This window comes from Cebus imitator, unplaced genomic scaffold (assembly GCF_001604975.1).
Source record: "Cebus imitator isolate Cc_AM_T3 unplaced genomic scaffold, Cebus_imitator-1.0 Scaffold45, whole genome shotgun sequence".
In the NCBI taxonomy this organism is placed as follows: Eukaryota; Metazoa; Chordata; class Mammalia; order Primates; family Cebidae; genus Cebus; species Cebus imitator.
In genome coordinates this window covers 11,639,806-11,661,510 of record NW_016107360.1, presented here as the reverse complement: position 1 = coordinate 11,661,510, position 21,705 = coordinate 11,639,806, and positions in this window count along the sequence as shown.

The following is a 21,705-nucleotide window of genomic DNA, read 5'->3' as shown; positions in this document are numbered from 1 at the left end:
AAGGATTTTAGAGGGTGTTCACCTGGTTTTTGACTAAGTGCAAGAAAAAATCTACAGTCAATAACAGAGTGTTGTGAATGCTGAAGGAGGGAAATCTTTAAAGCCTCTTCATATGATTTTGGTCCAATTTTCTATTTCCACCCATTGTTTTGTGTCTCAGCGTTCTTACGGTTAGACTTTTTTTTTCTAGCAGTACCTCACTCTCTGAAGTGTGTTGCCATACTTTCTATCAGTTTCCCCTCACAACAGTATGTCAATGTCATTTTCCCTGTCCAAGGGAGAAAAAGCAAGGCCAGAGAGGGAAAAACGCCATTGGCTCAGGTCAGGCAGGGAGCTACCAGGAACACTTTCCTGCCGCCTGTGGGCAAGGCACCTCCAGGACATGTGTAAACAAGATAAAACAAGGCCACTTACTTCCGTAAGGCAATTAAAACTTATAATTTGGAAAAGAGAAAGCCTTAAAAAAAAAAAAACCTATCACAACACTAATGGGGTGGATTACACTACTGATATAGACATATATGTGGCATAAATTCTGATGCCTAATCAATTTTCTCCCTGAAGTTCCCTACTTTCATCTCTTTGTCTATGTAGTTTCTCCCTAGACCAATCCCCACCTCCTGCGGGAAGTTCTTCTTGATTATGTCAGGTTTCAGGAATCTCCCTCTCCTCTCTGCACTTGATCGTACTTTGCCGTCACATGGCAAGGGCTATGTGTTCTGTGCGGTTTGCCTGGTCCCTTGCATGGTCTCCGGCACAGAAAAGTCCAGTATGAATTGTTTAATGAATACATGAAATTTTGTGACAAATATGTTGCATGTACCTGTGTGTGTGTTTGGGAAATGGTGGGAGGCTGGGAGTGGTCCCAGCCCAACCTTAACTTTAATTAGTCAAGACAGGCAAAGTCTGAAGACCACAATGCCGTAGTCAAAGGTGACTGGGGACCACAAAACCATGTTGCTTCCTGCACTTTCCTGACAAAATCAATTCTATCTTTCAAGTTCTGATGTTCCTTACCATCACTTGCAAATATTACAATTGCAGGCTAGCAAATGAGCCAATCTTCTCAATTGACCACCTGACAGAAAGCTTGGTTACACTAGGCACTTCCAGAGGCAGGAGCAGGCAAAGACTGCACAGCAGGGGCTAACTGTCTTACACACACTCGCTCGGCCACATCCAACAGAGGAGCGCTCCTCACTTTCTCTGCTTCTTAGGTTCACATTTGGCCACAATCATTAGTTCATTCACAAGAGTTTATTGGGAAGCTACCATGTGCAAGGCCCTAAACCAGGGACTGCTGAGCACACAGAACTCCTCTACGACCACATGGCCAACCGTTCGGGTGTTCTTCACAGTCTGGTGGGCCGATGATGACTCACCTTGCTTTCCAGAGCTGTTTTGCTTTCTTCCTTGTTATTGTGTGGGGGCGCTCTGTCTGAACGTGATCTAATTATCCTGCATGATTAGTGGACACTCTCTGTTGCTTGCTGGAGAAAAGACAGCCACAAAAGTCAAGTCCCCATTTTGGTTCTCAGTTTCTTTCCTTTTCTTTTTTTTTTTTTTTTGAGACAGGGTCTTTCCCAGGCTGGAGTACAGGGGCACCATCACAGCTCACTGCAGCCTCGACCTCCTGGGCTCAATCTATCCTCCCAACTCAACCTCCTGAGTAGCTCGGACTACAGGTGTGTGCCACCATGGCCAACTAATTTTTTGTAGAGATGCGGTTTTGCCAAATTGCCCAGGCTGGTCTTAAATTTTTGGGCTCAAGTGACCCGCCAGCCTCAGCCTCCCAAAGTGCTGTGATAACAAGTGTGAGCCACCGTGCCCAGCTGGTCCCCAATTTATCTGTATCATGGCTGAGCACACCTGTTGGTCAATGAAGCCAGCACTTGCAGCAATGGCAGGCTAAACTCCTGTGCAGTCTGGATTCAGCAGTTTCTCAGCCATTCCTTGCAGTTCTTCATTCAGGGCCTCCCTCCAATCCAGTCGGAGACTCACATGGAGTAGGATACAGAAATCACTGCACGTGGAGCTCCTCCCTGCTGAATGCTTCATTATAACCCAACAGGAAAGAAGTTTAAACTAAACAAATGTTCTCTTTCCTTTTCCTTCCCCACCCATCAGTCTCTGTCATCTTGATAGAGAAAATATGGCTGTTAATAGCCTGCAGTGGAACAAACATTTGCATAACTGTTACCTCAGAGCCCATAATTCTGAGCTAATTGGGTGATAGTGCTTAAAATGATTAAGTGATTGTAATTTATATGATTAACCAATTAAACCATTCTCCAGTGATTGGCTCAGGGTAGGCCTTGAGATGTGCACTTGTCTCCCAGCATGAAGGCCAGTGCTGCACAGTGTTAAGTGTTCTTCCAAATGCTGAGTTGTTCCTCTGACCAGAGGGTAAAGTCCTTTACACTGGGTGCTTAAATGTGATCATGTTCAGTGAATGGCTACCAAAAAACTCAGTGCCTGGAAAAAAAGAAGTGGGAGACAGGGCAACATTTTTTAAGAATAACATAAAAGGGTCTCCTTGTTATGGGGCAGTACAGCTGTAGGCCAAGCTGTATCTGTTTGGGAAAGGAGAAAAAACAGCAGCTGGCATCCAAATCTGCTTCTCCAGGTGAGTGGTACTGGAGAGGTATGTAGGACTTTATGTTGCCAGCCACACACACACACACACACACACACACACACACACACACACACATATAACATAAAAGGACAAAGTGGATAAGTGGATGTGTTGCTTCCTAGAACCATGGCTGTTAGTTGAAAATAGCCCAATTCCACGAAAGTGAAAGACACAGTTAAGACTGAAAATTTGGGAACCATGTTGTCCCATTCCAGCCCTGGGCTGGGCCACTTAACAACTGTGTTGTGTGATCAGGTTATCAAACGCCTTTAAGCCTGTGGATACCTCTCCTGTAAAATAATACTTTTACAAGTAAGGCTACGCATATTATAATCCCAATAAATATTAGTGGCTGTTATTGTTGTTAATTTTATTGTGACTCTATTGCTCCACTGGAATATAAGCTCCAAAGACATCTTCACTTTTCTATTCCTGGTGTTCATGAAGGCGCCTGGCACATAACAGGGACTCAAAAATACGTGTGGATGACTGAAATGATCATGGTGAACACAGAGGGTTAAACTCACACTGGGCCCTGTTTGAAATGCTTTGCATTCATGAACATGGGCAATCCTTGCAGCAAGTACATGAGGGAGCCCTCCGCATTTTAGAGGTTAGGAAACTAAGGCAGCAAGAGGTAAATTAATTTGCCCAAGGTCCCACTGCTTGCAGGAGGTGGATTTGAAATTGAGGCCTACATTATGGTGCCTTTGTAACTAATAAGCAGGAGGAACTTTAGACATGTCCCACTATCCAAAGTAAAATGTCATTACCAAATGGCAATAAGAAAAGGAAATGTTTTGGTTTCTTGCACTGGGTAGAAGAAACAAACTGGGTTAATTTGCCAGTGATGCATTTCAGGGACTCATCGAATTTGGCAAATACAGTAAGGAAAAACTAACTTGAGTTCTCAGAACCAGCCAGGGAGGTAGGAAAAAAGCAGAAATTGAACATATTGCTAATTTGTTAGGTAAACTCCAGTGCACTGTAATCCATGTAGGGCTTCCCCCACCACTATGCCTGCTACCGGTAGCCATGTTCCTTTCCCCGTGCCCCAGGCAAAACATATCACCTTCTTCCGGAGACTATTCCCAGCTCTTTAACCACTGAGAGATCTGGGAAGCCCAGTTGGTAGCTAGACTACAGTTTGTTCAAAAGCATAAGAGAGGCAAGAAACTGACATCCCCATTCTGGGAGCTGTGGCCAACATACCAAAGGCAGCATCTCATGGGTATCTCCCTCCCAGGCCTCCTCTAGTTATTAAATGTCAGCATAGTAAGTATAGCAAATGTTCTGCTTTCATTTACAGCATAATGTGCAGTTGTGCCATGGGTACTACCGGGGTGAGAGGTATTATACTGCTGTTGCTGCTTACTGCAATAAACTTGGATGTGGGGCCAGCTGGAATTTCCCCACACGGAACTGAACACTTTATCAGTTCAACAACATCTGACTCGATTCACTTTCCTTTTTCATTCTACAACTCCTCTTCTTTTTCTCCCCTTTCATCCTGGCCCAGGATTTAGCTCTTTATCTTCCCTCTTGTCTTCCTTCCTTTCCCCCCGCCCCACCCTCTTTCTTCCTCACCTATTTCTTAAATACGAATGCTTACTCTCCCTATTTTCTTTTTTCTTCTTTTTTTTTTTTTAATAGAGATAGGGTCTCTGTTGCCCAGGCTAAAGTGCACTGGCACGATCATGGCTCGCTGTAGCCTCAAACTCTTGGGTTCAAGAGATCCTGAAGACTCAGCTTCTTAAGTAGCTGGGACTAGAGAGGTGCCACGGTGCCTGGCTTCTACCTACTTTCATGGGACAAACTACAGTTCATTTTGATGAATATGGCCATTCAGAAGTGACTGGAATATTCATGCTATGGCAGTTGAAATTTTTATTGTTAACCTAAAAATAATTCCACTTTCTTTCAACATGGATTCTCAGTGTTACGTTAGTGTAACTTTACCTAAGTTCTTTTTCCTTTTTTTTTTAATTGCATTTTAGGTTTTGGGGTACATGTGAAGAACATGCAAAATTGTTGCAGAGGTACACACATGGCTGTGTGATTTGCTGCCTTCCTCCCCTTCACCTATATCTGGCATTTGTCCCCATGCTATCTCTCCCCAACTCCCCACCCCTCACTGTCCCTCCCCTATGTCCCCCAACAGACCCCAGTGTGTGATGCTCCCCTCCCTGTATCCATGTGTTCTCATTGTTTAACACCCACCTATGAGTGAGAACATGTGGTGTTTCATTTTCTGATCTTGTATCAGTTTGCTGAGAATGATGGTTTCCAGGTTCATCCACGTCCCTACAAAGGACACGAACTCATCGTTTTTGATGGCTGCATAATATTCCATGGTGTATATGTGCCACATTTTGCCTGTCCAGTTTATCATCGATGGGCATTTGGGTTGGTTCTAGGTCTTTGCTATTGTAAACTGTGCAGCAATGAACATTCGTGTGCATGTGTCCTTATAGTAGAATGATTTATAATCCTTTGGATATATATATATATATATATATATATAAAATCCTTTGGAACTTAGGAATCGCCACACTGTCTTCAACATGGTTGAACTAATTTACACTCCCACCAACAGTGTAAAAGTGTTCCTATTTCTCCATATCCTCTCCAGCATCTGTTGTCTCCAGATTTTTGAATGATCGCCATTCTAACTGGTGTGAGATGATATCTCAATGTGGTTTTGATTTGCATTTCTCTAATGACCAGTGATGATGAGCTAAGTTCTTTTTTTTAAAACTTTTTATCTCTTACAAAGTATGTGTTCATATTAGAAATTTTATAAATACAGAAAAAGAAAAAATAAAAATCTCTCTGGCATGTCTTCTATCTTTATTTTTCCTTTAAATCCTCCTATGCTGAAAAAGTAAAAAAAAAAAAAAAAAAAATTTTAACCTGAAAGATTGTACTCCATGTGCATGTGGCACCCGGACAGGTTTTAGAGAAAGCCCTTTGTGATTCACTGGGCTTGAAGAAATATATCAAGATATCTGACAAGTTTAAATTATGGCTGGGTTCCCACAATACTGACCTCTGGATCCCTGAGCTTTCCCAGTGTTTAGGGAAGGCATTCGCTGGCTATTGCTCAGGAGAGAGAGAAACCCAGGCTGTGGACTTGGCAGGTCAAAGCTATTCAATTCATCTCTAAATCTTTACAAATCCAAGAATTTCCCTGAAGTCATCATTTACTCTGAACTTGTCCATTGCTTTTTGTAAAGGAGAGGAAAGAACCTTGCTTTGGTTAAACATCGGCTCCTATGAAACCAAGCATTGAAAGGGGGCAGAGTCCATAATTGATTTTCTGACAGGTTATAAAATATTAAAAGATGGGAAAGTTTTAAAACTAATTTTTAGGTATCCATCTGAAGCCATGTCCAGTTGGCCCATAGGATCAATGAAACAACATTATAGAGAAATGCTGAACTCATACTCTCCTGGTTAATCTATATTTCAAAGATGAGATTGAGCTCTTAAATGACCTACACGCAGAGTGAGCTGATCCCCAGTTTAAACCTCCCATTTGGAACCTTGGTTGCAAAGATTAACTATTTCAAGGCAATGAAAGTCAACACATCTCTGCGGTCTTGGCAGGGTGGGAAGGTGGGAGAGAATTCAGACAAACGGTGGAGAACAGGGCAAGTAAAGAGCCACAGCGTCTTAATGACTGTTTAATGTCAACTTCTTGGGATGATTTTTGGCTTTTCATTTTATTCGTTCTAGTATACCTCTTGCTTTGCAGGAGACATGGGACACAGCTTTATCTGTTCTTGGACATCCCCTCAAGCGTGGCATCTAGCCCATTTGAACTGACTGCTAAAATAAAATTATATATGCCGAGTAGCTTACATACAACAGAAATTTATTTCTCACAGTTCCCACGGACCTTGAAGTCCGCAGGCAGATTGAGTGTCTGGTGAAGACTTGCTTACGGCTCATGGGTGGGACCTTCTTGCTATGTCCTTGCATGGAAAAGGAACACTCTGATTGCTTCAGCCCCTTGTAAGGGTTCTAATCCCATTCTTGAGGGGTTCACCTTCATGACCAAGTCACCTCCCCACACCTCATCTAGTACCATCACATTGGGGATTATCTTTCAACACATGAGTTTTGCAGGAATATGTTCAGTCCATAGCAGGTGGCATTGTGGAAATTTGTCTGACCTTACGTGCAAATGAAGTCTATCCTAATAAGGATGGGAGTGTTTTTTAGTTTCTTTAGCTCCATCTCCACCAGAAAGTCTTATCTGAGAAGCACAGGAATGCAGGGAGTAGCAGAGTTTCAGGCACAGGATATGAGTCAAGGATTTGACCTCAGAGCTTCCAGTTCTGTTCTGTCTTTACCACTATCATCAAGTGGTCTTGAAGCAAAGGGGGAAATTCTGGACTGGAAAATCTGGATGGGGATTCTATCCAAGCATCTCTAGAACTTGTTTCTTTTTCTTCCCTCTCAGACTGGGCCTTCCTAGAATGCATTCTACCTTGTCAATGTCCTGACCCTCTCAGAAGGTTCTCCAGAACTTTCTAAATCAGCCTTCCCTCTGGTTTCTGGCCATTGCTCATTGACCTCCCCATGACTTTGGGGACTCCTCACACTGGGGCCCAGTATTTATATGCTCTTTCTTCCTCTTCCCATAATTCCCCACTTCTACTCCCTCATTTCATGTTCCACTTCCGCCCTGTCCCCATGACCATAAGCTTCTTGTAAGCAGGCTTGGGCCTAGCTCATTTCTATCTCCAAAACAGTACAATTCCTGGCACCATGACCCTCTCACTGTGTCTGGTCATTTATTTTCTTTTCTAGCTCCCGATCTAGAGTGTAAGCTTGGCAAAGGAATATTGTGCCAGATTTGTTCACCTCTCTCTCCAGGGGTGTAGAAGAATACCTGGCGCATAGTAGGTCCTCAGCACACACTTGCTGATGGAAGGACAGGCCAGCTGAGACACAATGCACAGCAGATGTGTGAGCAGGTGATCTGGGGATGTAGCTCCAGAAGCTATTTGTTTTGAAAGGCTTCAGAAGAATGTTGAGAAAGACTTAGCAGAAGAGGTGAAATTGGATCTGAGCTTTAAAGGCTTAGTGAGCCTCTGTGGCTTAAAGGTGAGGACTACACAATAGCCAAGATTTGGAAGCAACCTAAGTGGACATCAGCAGGTGAATGGAGAAAGAAAATGTGGTACAGGTACGATGGCATACTATTCAGACATAAAAAAGAATGAGATCCTGTCATTCACAACAACACAGATGGAAATGGAGGTCATTACATTAAGTGAAATAAGCCAGGCCCAGAAAGACAAACATCACATGTTCTCACTTATTTGTGGGATCTGAAAATCAAATCAGTTGAACCCATGGAGACGGAGAATGAAAGGATGGCTGCCAGAGGCTGGGAAGGATGGGTGGGGGGAGGGCGGTGGGGAGGGCGGTGGGGATGGCTAATAGGTACAAAAAACAGAATGAATGAATAAGGCCTAGTATTTGACAGCACAACAGGGTGGCTATAGTCAATAAAAATTTAAGTGTACATTTAAAAATAACTAAAAGAGTGTAATTGGATTATTTGCAACACAAAGTATAAATCCTTGTGGTGATGGAGATCCCATTTACCCTGATGTGATTATTACACACTACACGCCTGTATCAAAACATCTCATGTACACCATAAACACATGTACCGACTATGTACTCACAAAAATGAATTTTCAAAAAGCAAGGAACTGAAGCCAAGGCAGGGGTGGAGACGGGTCAGGGCAGGAGAACATGATCCCATTTGGGGCACAGACAGAGAAGGTGGAGGGGACTAGACCATTCAGTCAGAGGCCACAATGGAGGGAGCCACACAAGTGACTGAGGCCAGATTGTGAAGCGTCTGAGGTGTCCTAACGGGCACTGGGATTTTATCCTCTAAGGCTGTTGAGGGCTTTAAAGAGAGGAGTGATAGTTCAGATCTCTTTATAGAAACTGTGGATGGTGGAGAGGCTGTGGCAGGGGGCAGGCTGGTGGCAAGGAAGCCAAAGAGGAGGGTCTCACTATGGGCCAGGGGGTGGAAGACAGCTGTGACCTCGCCTACAGTCTCGTCATCCTGCCCTGGCATGCAGGAGTGGCTCGAAAAAGACTGGCTGAATGAGCAGTGCTGAATCAGTGCTGAGGTTTCCGTGAGTTTCTCTTAAACACATGTATTTTCAAGGTTAGTTCAGTTCACATTAGGTCACTGGTTCTCAACATGGTGACTTTGTCCTCTAGGGCAAAGTCTGGAGACATACATTTTTGGTTATCACAGCTGGGGTGATGCTACTGGCATCTAGTGAGAAGAGACCAGGGAGGCTGCTACATACCCTGTGATGCACAGGACAGCCCCCACCGCAGCGGACTGTTCAACCCAGGATGTGAATAGTGCCAAGGGTGATACAATTAACGGAATAATTCATAGACTACGGGTGGGTCCCTGAAAAAAGTTTTCCTTTGCTGCAGGCAAGACCTTCATCCAAGAGTGACTTCTTGGAGTCATTTAGACTCCAGAGAGCACTTTAGAGTTGGGGTGACAAATAGCCTGAGGTTCCGACCTCAGCAATTTTGACCTTGACTGCATAACTTGTTGCAATCACATGAGGTTCAACAGAAGCCACTATTAAAGCCAGAACACCTGTAAGCTGCCAGCATTGTGCTGATCACAGGGTGGCACTCCAGAAATGCCAATCCTGTCCTTCTTTCCTTTTAATAACTCGCCCTATTTCCTCTGATTCCAATTCCAGTTTTTCCAGGAAGCACTTCCTCAGGTCCATCAGGGCAAGGATCTTTGTTTTCCACATTGGTACATCCTCGGCACCCAAAACAGAGCTTGGCACAAAGCAGATACTCAATACGTATTTGCTGAATGCCTGGGTGAATAAATGAATGAAATAAATCCCAGTTTCCAGTAGCCAGAGAAGTCGCTGTGATAAGCTCTGTGAAGGTTTGCATTTTCCTGCGATGGACATACGATGAATGTTTCATGGGCAAGCTGATAGATTAAAAAAAAAAAATCCATGAACTGCAGAGGCCAATTTTTGCCTTAACAGGAAGCAAGTTGCAGAGGCCTGTGTGGCTCCAAATTCTTACACATGTGAAGGAAAGATGTTCCAGGCCGATTTTGTTCACTCGCTCTCTCCGCTCTCACGCAGACCCCTCTGCAGGGAAGGTGGCCTGTCAGTCCGGGGCTTTTCTTCTCTGAGCCTACAAAGCCCTATCAGAGCTGCTAGTCTCATAATCAAATTTTAATGACTGTCTGCTTCCCTTCCTAGATGTTTATAGTCCTCTGCACTCTGATTAGGTTTTTGGTCCCGCAAGATAGTTAAAAGCCCACAATTTGCGCTGGGTGTTTTACTTTTTCTGAGTTAAGTGAGTGGGTAAATGTTCCTTTGATCTTCCCTCCGTGGATGAGGGCTGTTTGTGTTTTTAAGGCCCTCACCAATTATGGGAAATGGTCTCAGGGCTGGGTTGGAGGCTGGCCTTCTGGGTGGTTCAAACATCCCTCAAAGATTTTTATTCTTTCTCCTCCCCTCTCTCCTACACCCCAGGTGCTGAAGAACAGAGGAAAAAGCAGCAGCAAAAAACCCTGGAAAGAAAAATGAACTGGATGGTGTAGGCCAGTGGAGGGTGAGATTTCTGAGGCGGTGTTCCATGAGGTCAGAAGTGTTTCTCTCCACAGGGTTTCCCTCACCTTTGATGGGGTTGGTTGCCAGTGGCGGGAGATTGAAGCTACTTGTAGTACCCAAGTTAAATCACCGTCCCCACGGAGTTTGATAAGCAGCGCTGTAGGAAGACCGACCAGGAGGAGACAGTCAGACCATCTCCTGGGCTGGATCTGCAGCTGAAACCAGTAACCAGCAGACCGCTGTCATTGCACTTATTCCAGAAATTACATGTATGGGAGGAATGAGGAACTGTGATCTCAGGAGAGAAGGCTGAGGTGAGGACCTCAAGAATCACACGCAATACCTTTGGGGTGTTTCAGGTGTGTCGGGATTGAAATATGAACCCCATGCTGCCTGGTGACTTCTTTGTGGTGCCTACATCACACCATCCTATGTGTGCCACGACTAAGGCACATGCAGTAGCACGCCATTATTTTAATTAAGCTTATTGCAAGAGTAATCATCATTGCCATTGGTATCAGTCATCGGCAATTTTCCCAATTATGGCCATAAACGATGACAGTCTATGTTGACAATAAACGATCACACCTCTGACTTGAATCGACACTTCACTGGACATTGCGAGGCTGTGCCAAACACTCTTCGGCTTGCTATGTAAAGAACTATTCATCTGTGACAAAAGCTGAGTCTATCAGATATTTGGTTTTGCTTCCCTAGTGGATAAGTTCATAATATTTGCAAAATTCACCCTTTTGTAGTTGACAGCCACGGAGTCCAAAACACATTTAGAAAGAAGTTATATGCTCCTGGCTCAGGGCTGTGGCATCACAGCCATTCCCAACCTGTCCTAAGCGTGTATTAGTTGAGTTATGGCTCTTTCTTCCAAATGGACATGGGAAATGAAGTTGTTTCGATTGCAAAATGGCTCTTGGCTGTTTCCTATTTCTAAGTGAAAGCAGGGGGAAAAGAATCTGAAGGACGACAGCTTCAGTCTCTTTGTAACTGGCCCTTTCTGGCATCTGACATGATTGAAATTCTTCAACATTTAAATAAGACAACCTGAACAGCCTAGTTGCCTATTATTCTTGTTACTGCATTTCCATGGTTTAAAGCACTCCCTGGTCTCAGCCATTTGTGCTACAAATAATTTTAATTGAGCCGAGAAACCCTTGACATTTTAGAAATTACCTTCTATTTATAAGACTTTAAGAAGGACCCTTCCTGGCAGTCCTGACCTCTGTGTGATTTGGCCTTTTTTCCCCTGACTTTGAGTTTAGTTTTCTATTTTCATTGAACCAAACAGCTTTCATTCCTAATTTAATTTTGCAGGGGCAAATAAAAAGCTCATTTGATATGTGGGATCCATACACTCCCACACCAGCTATGATATACCCAGGCTCCTTTGACTCACACACGTCAGAAACCTGCTCATCTGAAGCTGGTTCTGTTAAGGTTGGTGAGATGAGTTCTGGGAAGATGACAGACCGTGCCATTTGGGATGAGAGTCTACAAACAGGCTCTGCCAGATCCTAAAATACCCTTTGCGGCTCGTGGCAGTTTTCCAACTGAAAATTTTTATTTTTGTTATTTGTTTTTTCCAAATATCACAAATTCAATTCTACTGGTATGGACTTTGGTGTATTGAGGAAACTTCATTTTGATATGAATAACAAAACATTGTACATTTGTACCGTACTTTCACATTCATTGTCTTTGATCTACAAAACAACTCATTCATTTGATTCAGGTTTATAGACCACCTACTATGTTCCAGGAACGATTCTAAGCATTTTGGATATAGCAAAAAAAAAAAAAAAAAAAATCTCATGCAACTTACATTTTAGGGGGAGACAGATAATAAATAAGACTATGTTTGATATTAAGTGTGCAGTGGTGTTCATAGCAATGTAATATAAAACAAAAACTAAGCAAGGAAGAGGGATAAAAAATGCCAAGGTGAAAAGACCTTACTGGTAAGATGACATTTGGCTCAAGACTTGGAGGAACTAAGAGCAGAAGCAACGAAGTTTCAGGCTGAAAGAACAGCAAGTGCAAAGGCCCTGAGGCAGAAACAGAAAGGAGACCTCCGGCTTCGAGTGGAGTAAGCAGGGGTCATGGGTGGTAAGAGATGTGATTGGAGCAGCAGCAGGCAGGCTCTCGTGTGCAACCATGAATGCCAGTGTCTCTGGAGGGTTTTTGTTTTTTTGTTTTTTCAACGGATTCTGGCTCTGTTGCCCAGGCTGGAGCACAATGGCACAATCTCTGCTGACTGCAACCTCCGCCACCCAGCTTCTAGTGATTCTCTGCCTCAGCCTTCTGAGTTCTGGGATTACAGGTGTCCACCATCACTTTCAGCTAATTTTTGTATTTTTAGTAGAGACAAGTTTCACCATGTTGGCCAGGCTGGTCTCGAACTCCTGATCTAAAGTGATCTGCCCACCTCAGCCTTCTAAAGTGCTGGGATTATAGGCGTGAGCCAACGTGCCCAGCCTCTTTGGAGGGCTTTGAGGAGGAATGTGGTGGTCTGACTTATGTCTGGAGGGCTGGTTTTATGCTAGGAAGAGGGCACAGGCAGATGTGGGGGATCAGTTCGGAGGCCATTGCATTTGTCAAGGAAAAGATGATGGGGCTCAGACCAGGGAGGTTGCAAGTGAGGGGCTGCCAAGGCGATTTGCTTCTGGATATTAATATTAATTAAGGAAAATATTGTGTAGTTTCATTTTAAGGTGAGAAAACTCAGCCTTAGAACTGACTTGCTCAAGACTACAGAGCAAGTGTGTGACATAGTTGGGTTTGGAACCAGACATCTTGGTGGGAGTCCCTCCACTGCACCCTGTGGTGACTACCTGTCCTCTGAATAGAGCCCAACTATCTATCTCGGAGTTTCTGCCTCAGAACCTTGGTTATGCTCTCATTAACATAATAAATAAGGAATCAGGAAGAGCAAGGGCACCCCAGTCCCCAGGACACCAGTACAACTAATGCTACCTGACAAGTAGCAGGTTGGAACCTAATGAATGGCTGGGAGGAGGAGGAGGAGGGGAGCTCATTAGTGGCCTAGTTGCTCAGCTGGCTCAGGTTCTTGTTTTAAGCAGATCCCTGCACCGCTGGGTGTCTTTCTGGAAACAAACAACCCTCCAGTTGCTTTGGGGTTCCATGGCTTTTTGTGTTTTTTTTCTTCAGCTGAGGTGAAATTCACATAACACAAAACCAGTTTAATTATAAGTGGACCATTCAGTGGCATTTGGTGCATTCACAGTGTTGTGCAACCATCACCTCTATCTAGTTCCAAAACATTTAATCAACCCAAAAGGAAACTACCCACTGAGCAGTCCCTCCTCACTCCCCTCTCCCCACCCAGGCCCCAGGCAACTACCCATCTACTTTCTCTCTGGATTTATTTATTCTGGGTAGTTCCTATAAATGGAATCATGTAATATGTGGCCTTTCACTGACTTCTTTCACTTAGCTTCATGTTTCTGAGGCTCATCGTGTTGTAGCCTGTGACAGTGGCTCATTCCATTTTATTCCTGAGTAGTATTCTAGTGTATGTATGTACCATGGGTGTTTATCCATTCATCCAATTGTGGACGTTTGAATTGTCTCCACCTTGCTATTGTGAATGCTGCTGCTATGAACATATATATGCATTTGAGTACTTGTTTTCAGTTTTTTGGAGCATATACCTAGGAGTGGAATTGCTGGGTCATGTGGTAATTCTATATTTAACTTTCTGAGAACTACGAAACAGAATTGTTTACATTTCCACCATCAGTATATAAGGATTCCAGTTTCTCCACATCCTAGCTAACACTTGCTATTTTCCATTTAAAAAAAGAAAAAACATAGCCATCTATGCGTGTGCCGTGGCATCCCACTGTGGTGTTGAGCAGCATTTCCCTAATGCTTAGAGATGCTGAGCATCTTTTCATTTGCTTGTTGGTCATCTGTATATCTGCTTTGAAGAAATTAATATCTATTTAAGCTCTTTGCCCACTTTCAAATTGGGTCATCTATATTGTTATTATAAAAGACACAAAAATCCCAGTCCCTAACATAAGAAGTCCAGGTTGATTAACTCTGAGTAGTAGTCTGAGCAGCGCTGCTGACTTTAGGGAAATGTCAGCATCATTTTCACCCTGTAGTCATCTCCCATCACCAAATGGGTCTCCTTCATGTTCTCTTCCTACCAGGCTACTTGGGAAGGAGGACAAAGCTTGGGACTAAGATAAGCCATTCAGGAAAGGAATTACATAAGCACAGGGAAAGAAGGAAGAGAGTAAGTCACTGGCAATTGATTTTAAGGAGCACACAGATGATGAGGTAACAGAAGGAAGCCCAGTGTGTTTGTGTCAATGTCTGTTACTGTGGAAGAATTTTATGGGCAGAGATTTCCATCTGAAACACTAACCAACAACAAAAATCAAACAGATATGGGTTTGTTTGTTTGTTTGTTTTTGGTATTTTATAGGTTTTAAAGTGCCTTTACTTAATGACTCATTGAGTTTTTATATACCAGGATGGCAGGTAATGCTACCTCCATTTTGCTTCCATGATCAGACAGAGTCACAGAGGCTAGGAGACTTGTAGCAATCCTGTGCAGGATTCAAACGCAATCCCCACCCCCATGCTCCACCACCATCTTGTATTTATTCGCTGAAGGACTTTCTCATAATGCTCTTTCCAATCATATTCACAAATGGAGCTACTGGGTCAGAGCCCTTGAAGCCTGCCACACCTTCCAGGAAGGCCTAGAGGTCCCACATTGGAGCTTTCCATCTCTCCAGCCCTGCTGTTAAACTATAAGGTCTTAGAAGACTCCTGTAGTGTCAGCTCCACCTGTCTGTGTTTTCAGCCCGCTGCAAGGGTAGTGGACAACGAGGCAGCTAACCAGGGGAAGAGGGTTACTGGGCTGAGGGAGCCCCTGTGCCCGGTTGGACGAAATGGGAGTTCCTAGCCCTGGATTCCTGTGAAAGCCGTTCCCCGGGGCTCTAGCCAGGGCTTGCAGCCAGTGCAGTAGAAAAGTCAGAGATGCCTGCATGCACATCCTGGGGATTCTCCCTCAAGAAAGTCCATTCTCCATCTCAGGAGACCACCTTAGAGAGACGCAGTTTACACCTTATATTTTCTGCATAAACAAAGTGCAACAAAACACCTTATCTAATTTTATTATTTTTATAATTATTATTTTTCCAGTAAGTTGGTGAAGGTTTTGGCAAAAGTAACAGGAGGTTATGAACTGTGGCTTCTTATCTGGGGGTCAGCATTGCTTCCAGGAAAAGACAAGAGATCTGAAGGCAGAAATTCCATCACTAACTGACCTTATAGTTTTGGGCAAGTCATCTATGCTCACTGAGCCTCGTTTCCTCATCTGAGAAATGGAAGCTAATGGTCACCACAACAGCAATAGCACACATCTCTTAAAAACTTCATGGATCAAATAAAAAAAGTAGGGAGAAAATTGCTTCATAATCTATTTAAAAAGATATATAAATATTAAATATTATTATTATAGTATAAATGTAGCCTTTAAATGTCAGGCCAACCCAAGGTTAGGAGGGAGTGTGAGAGAGAAGTTCAAGGACAGCCATCAGACCGTTGCCTGGGCTTTAGCCCCGATTTGCTGACGTATCTTTCTTCTGGAGAGGTTTTATGTCATCATGGGTGAGAATTATTTAGATGAGAGAGAGCGACTGATAAACCTCATCTCCCTATATTGCTGCAAAACACAAAGTTTTCCAAAGTACTTTACTCAACTTTTCACTAAAATATCCCTGTAAATGTCAGGAAAGGTTCTTTTTTGCTATTGATAGTAGTAAAGACTTATTTGTTCATTCCCAGGCAAATAGATTTAAGACTCCTGGTAATTTTAAGATATAAAAAAAATTAAAGGGACTAAAACATAGAGCATGGGAAAACCAGCTATTGTACAAATCACAGCAATTTAAAAAACAATTTTTCCCATCTAGGGATTTCTGTTACACAGTCGTCTTTTATATTATTTTTAGCATATGTTTTTAAGTTGTTTTCTCAGCAGTTTTGGTTCTTATCAAGGTCTAAGCCCATACTTATTTTAGGCAGGTCTGAAAATGAGGCCTCTATTAAGACATTTGAAAAGAAGGGAACATAGACCAAACTGTTAACAGTGGTTACCTCTGAGAGGGGCTGGAGCGGAACCGGGGAGGTGGGGACTCCGTTGCTTCTTGACTCTCTTACAGTGATCATGTCATGTAGTCAAATTGCAAATATATATTAAAATAATAAAAACAGAAATTGTTTCAGCAAATACTCTGTCTAGATAAATCCTCATATTACCTAGAAAAATATTGACTTAGGAACCCCATGGCATTTCTCCAGCCCCTCTTCATGCCTCCAGCTCTCCTCCCCCGCAACACAATGAATTGAGGAGTCATTGCCAACTGTTGAAAATTTGGGAGAGGAAACAAAGCTCAATTTTGGCACATGCGGCTATACTGACAAGCCTAAAAACTAAAGTCCCGAGACTCTGTACTTCTCAAAAGGAGAGCTTTTGTGCGTTATTCTTTAAATCATTCATTCAACTATTCCGTACATGTTTACTGAGCGCCAGGTACTGCTCTACGTATAGAAATGCAGCAGCTAGCAAAACAGGTAAAACTCTCTGCCGACAATTAACTCACTTTCTAGTATTGAAACACAGTCTTAACAAAAATTTGTTGAATGAGTGAATTTGTTAATAAGCAATTCTTGAGCACTTACTATGGCCTGGGGATTATTTTAAGCATTGAGGTCACAGCAGTGAGCTTGACTCAGCTTATATTCTAGGGAGGGGAAGCCAGACAAAAGCCAAATAAGTCAATGCAGAGATGTCAGATGGTAAATTGTATGCAGCTTGGCTCTAGGTGCTGATACTACTTCCTGCCTATACAACTGCAGCTTCACAAATGGGAAAATCTCAGATCTTCCTTGCTGTCTGCTGGTTTAGGTCTTTGAACGTTTCACGGCAAACGGAACTAAAATTCCATCGACACTACGTGTGGCCCTGGGTCACACCTTCCCATTCTTCGGCCCAGTCCTCCCACAAAGGTAGCTTGCCTAAGATGTCAGGCAATATATTAGTTTTTGATGGCTGACATAATAAATTACCAGGAAATTGGTGGCTTAAACAACACAAATTTATTATCTTACAGCTCTGGAGGTTAGAAGTACAAAATAGGTCTCATGGGCCAAAATCAAGGTGTTGGCAGGATTTGTTCCTTCTGGAAGCTCAAAGAAAGAATGCCTTTCCTTTCCTCATCCAGCCCCTGGAGGCAGCTCAGTTTCCCTGACTCCGAGCCCCTTCCTCCACCTTCAACGCCCACAACACCCGGCCGAGTCCTTCTTACCTGCCTTCCCTCTGCCTCTCCTCCTCTGCCTCCCTCTTCCACTTTTAAGGACCCTTGCGATTACACTGGATGCACATGGATAATCGAGGACACGCTCCCACTTCAAGGTCCGCTATTAACAACCACAATCCTGTCTGCAACCTTAACTCCTCTTTGCCACATAGTCTAACACATCCACAGGTTCTGGGGACTCAAACGTGGCCATCTTTGGGGAGGAGTGGGAATTATTCTGTGCACCATGAGCAGGCCAGAAAGGAAGGACCTGCTTTTTCTCCTTCGAGGCCCATCCCCAATTTTTGGGACAGTGTTGAACAACTAGGACATGACTGGTTTATACATGACGGCGGTAACAGAACAGAAAATGCTGCACCTTCCAGATATTAGGAACACGGAGCTTGCCTTATGTGTGGCGCCACATCCCCTTTCCCTGGCCAGCAGCTGTAGGAAGCAGCAAGTCCAGTAACTGTGCATGAGAGGAAACCACGACTGTACATACACCCTCACTTTTTGATTCAAGCCATCAATATGTCAAGAAGTCGGTAATTCTGATCTCCATCTCTGTGAGTGATCCTTTATTATCTGTTCTCTTTGGTGACACCCAGACTCAGCTCTCAAATGACTAAAATAAATTAGAGTGCTCCCTCGTCAAGATCACCAATACTGGCCAGGCACGATGGCTCACGCTTGTAATCCCAGCACTTTGGGAGGTCAAAGCGGGTGGATCACCTGAGGTCAGGGGCTCGAGACCAGCCTGGCCAACATGGCAAACCCCCGTCTCTATTAAAAATACAAAAATTAGCTGGGCATGGTGGCAGGTGCCTATAATTCCAGCTACTCAGGAGGCTGAGGTAGGAGCATCACTTGAACCAGGGAGGTGGAGGTTGCAGTGAGTCGAGATAATGGGATTGCAGTCCAGCCTGGGCAACAAGAGTGAAATTCTGTCTCAGAAAAATAAAGGTCACCGATACAAACAGCCTCAACATGCATCCCTGGCATGACTGTTCCAATGATCTATGGCGGCAAAACAAAGCACCCCAAACTCAGTGGCTGGAAACTACCACCATTTTCCATGCTCATAATTCTGCAATCTGAGCAGCATTCAGTTGGGTGACCCTCCTCTCATCCTGTTGGTGGCTGCTCATGTGAGAATGAGAATGGCAAAGGCAAATAGTGTCTTGGAATTATTACAAAAATAATTTTGACCTTACACACCACCTGAGAGGGTCTCCGGGACCGACCCTCAAAGGGTCCCTGGAACACACTTTGAGGACCGCTGTTCTACCTATTTTTGGTTCTCCATTTTGAGACTGGACCATGGCTTGTTTGGGAGGAGGAACAGCAGCTAGTTCTTGGGAAACTCTCTAAAGTCTTGGGGCTGCTGGGGAACTTTCATCATTGTGAAACGGTGATCAGGAGTAAGGCAGGGCCCAGCCTGCTCAGAGAGCACTGAACTGGGTTTCTAATCTCTGCAGCTATTCAGCCTCTCCACAGTTCTCTAACGAGCAGACTCCAGCTAAGGCACCATGTCCAAGGCAGAATTCCTATCATTTTGTTTGAAAGTATGTGGGATTTGTTTTGGGTCCATTTTTTTCTCATCAGACTTTAAAATTTCCCCAATCCGGCCCGAGCCTCGCTCCATGTTAGATCTTCCATGACATGTGCCATAGTTTCAAACTGTCTCTCAGCGGCATTGTCATTTCGTTTATTAAGAGAGGAAGGATTAGGCCATGCAGCTCTTATTAAAACCCACGGCAGTCACACTGCTTTGAAAATTTAGTGGTTAGCTAATATAATAGTCATAAAAGGTTTGGGGTTCTGAGGGCTTCCATAAACTTTGAATTTTAGGTGCCCTGAGATGCAATTTCTGAGCAATTTCTTTGATCTCTGGCTGCCCTGGTAAATCATTTATTAGGGCAGCCTTTTTAAACAGAACCCTCTCAACCTCTCCCACAAGATACATAAAATAATGTACTCTGCAAGCAGTCATCAGTTCCCTGCACTTACTGTATTCACTGATTACAAACCGATGGAGATGTTAGTTTTTTCAACCAACTCTTTTTATTCTCAGAAATTTGCAGAAGAGACAGTGATGATGTACCACATGATACCAGACTGCAATTGCCTGAAGTTTCCAGAACAGGACGTGCTACACTAAGACTATTTCAGCAGTGTTTGTTTTTTTTTTTTTTTTTTTTTTTTTTTTTTTTTTTACAGACCAAGATATTTACAACTCATAAAGTTCCAAGTTTTACTGGATCCATCTCCAAGTCAGTTGGTCACATCATTTTCTTGTAGCATCTTGCATTTTCACTCCCCTCTTCCCCTGGTCACTGCAAGGTCTGTCCTCCCATCCTGTCTGCCATGACTTTTTCGGATCCCAAGTGGAGAGGGGAAGAGTCATCATCTGTCTACGGCCATAGCCTCCCTGCCCCCAACCCACCACACACACTCGCCTCCCTGCTTTGTCTGGGGACTTCAAAGAAGTCAAAAGTAGCTGACGTCAGGAGAAAGTGTAGATATTTCTGGCTTAAAAAATGTGTCACATCATGTACCAACTGTTCAACATGACATGAGAGGAGAGATTTTGTGGGGAGAAGCCCCAGTGAAGGTTTGGAAACAACACATTTTCAAGTCTCCACCACTGTTATATTCAAGGCCAAAAGTTCCAGTTTTATGGATTAAGAAAAACATTGGAGGCAGGCACGGTGGCTAATGCCTATAATCCCAGCACTTTGGAGGCTGAGATGGGAGGACCACTTGAGATCAGGAGTTTGAGACCAGCCCAGGTAACATAGCAAGATCCTATCTCTTAAAAAAAAAAAAAAGATTTTAACTTAGTTGGGCGTTGCGGCACACACCTGTAGTCCTAGCTACTTTACATGCTGAGGAGGGGGGCTGCAGGGAGCTGTGATGGCACACTGTACTCCAGCCTGGGCAGCAGAGCGAGACCCTGTCTCCCCCAGCTCCCCCAAAACAGGAATGAACAAAAGAGAAACCTTGTTTAAGTCATCCTGAAAAAAGTTACTCTCATGACCAATTTAAGTAACAATTCATGTCTCAAAATGAGGGAGAAAAACCTATTCCCAAATTTGTAAAGGTGGGAGAAGGAAGACCTTTCTAAGCAAAGCAAGGCGCCATAATGGAAGCCATAAAGATAGAGATTGATAGATTTAGTCACATGGAAATAATGGTGCAACACTGGCTATGTGCCTGCCTTAGCTGCTGTGCACGTGCTGAATTCCGGGTCACTCCCTCTGCATCCATGCATTCAGCAGAGGTTTGTAAATACCAAGGAGCTGGCCAGGTTGGTGGTAAAGACCACAGATACTAGAATCAAACAGGCTCCACCACACGTAGTCTGTGACCTCAGGCAGGTCACCTAATTTCTTTGTGCCTCAGTTTTCTCACCTGGAAAATGGAACTGATAATGAAGATGAACTAAGATAATACAGAAGAAGTACTTGAAACAATGTCTAGCAGATAACAAGGTCACAATAATGGTAGTTTTCATCATCATCTCTATTACCCTGTACTAGATGCTGGTGTCAACAGAATTGTGTTCCCTCCAAAATGCATATGTTGAAACCCTAACCCTCAGTACCTTAGAATGTGCCTGTATTTGGAGACAAGGTCTTTAACGAGGGGATCGAGTTAAAATGAGGCCATTAGAGCGAGACCTAATCCACTATGACTGAGACTTACATGTCCTTATAAGAAGAGGTGATTAGGACACAGATGTATAAAGAAGACCATGTGGGCTGGGCTCGGAAGCTCAAACCTGTAATCCCAGTACTTTGGGAGGCAGGTGGCCAACACGGCAAAACCCTGTCTCTACTAAAAATGCCAAAAAAATTAGCTATGTGTGGTGGCAGGTGCTTATAATTTCCAGCTACTCAGGAGGCTGAGGCAGGAGAATCCCTTGAACCCAGGAGGCAGAGGTTGCAATGAGCTGAGATTGTGCCATTGCACTCCAGCCTGGGTGACAGAGCAAGACTCTGTCTCAAAAAGAAACTAAAAATTAAAAAAATAAAATAAATGAAGATCATGTGAAGAC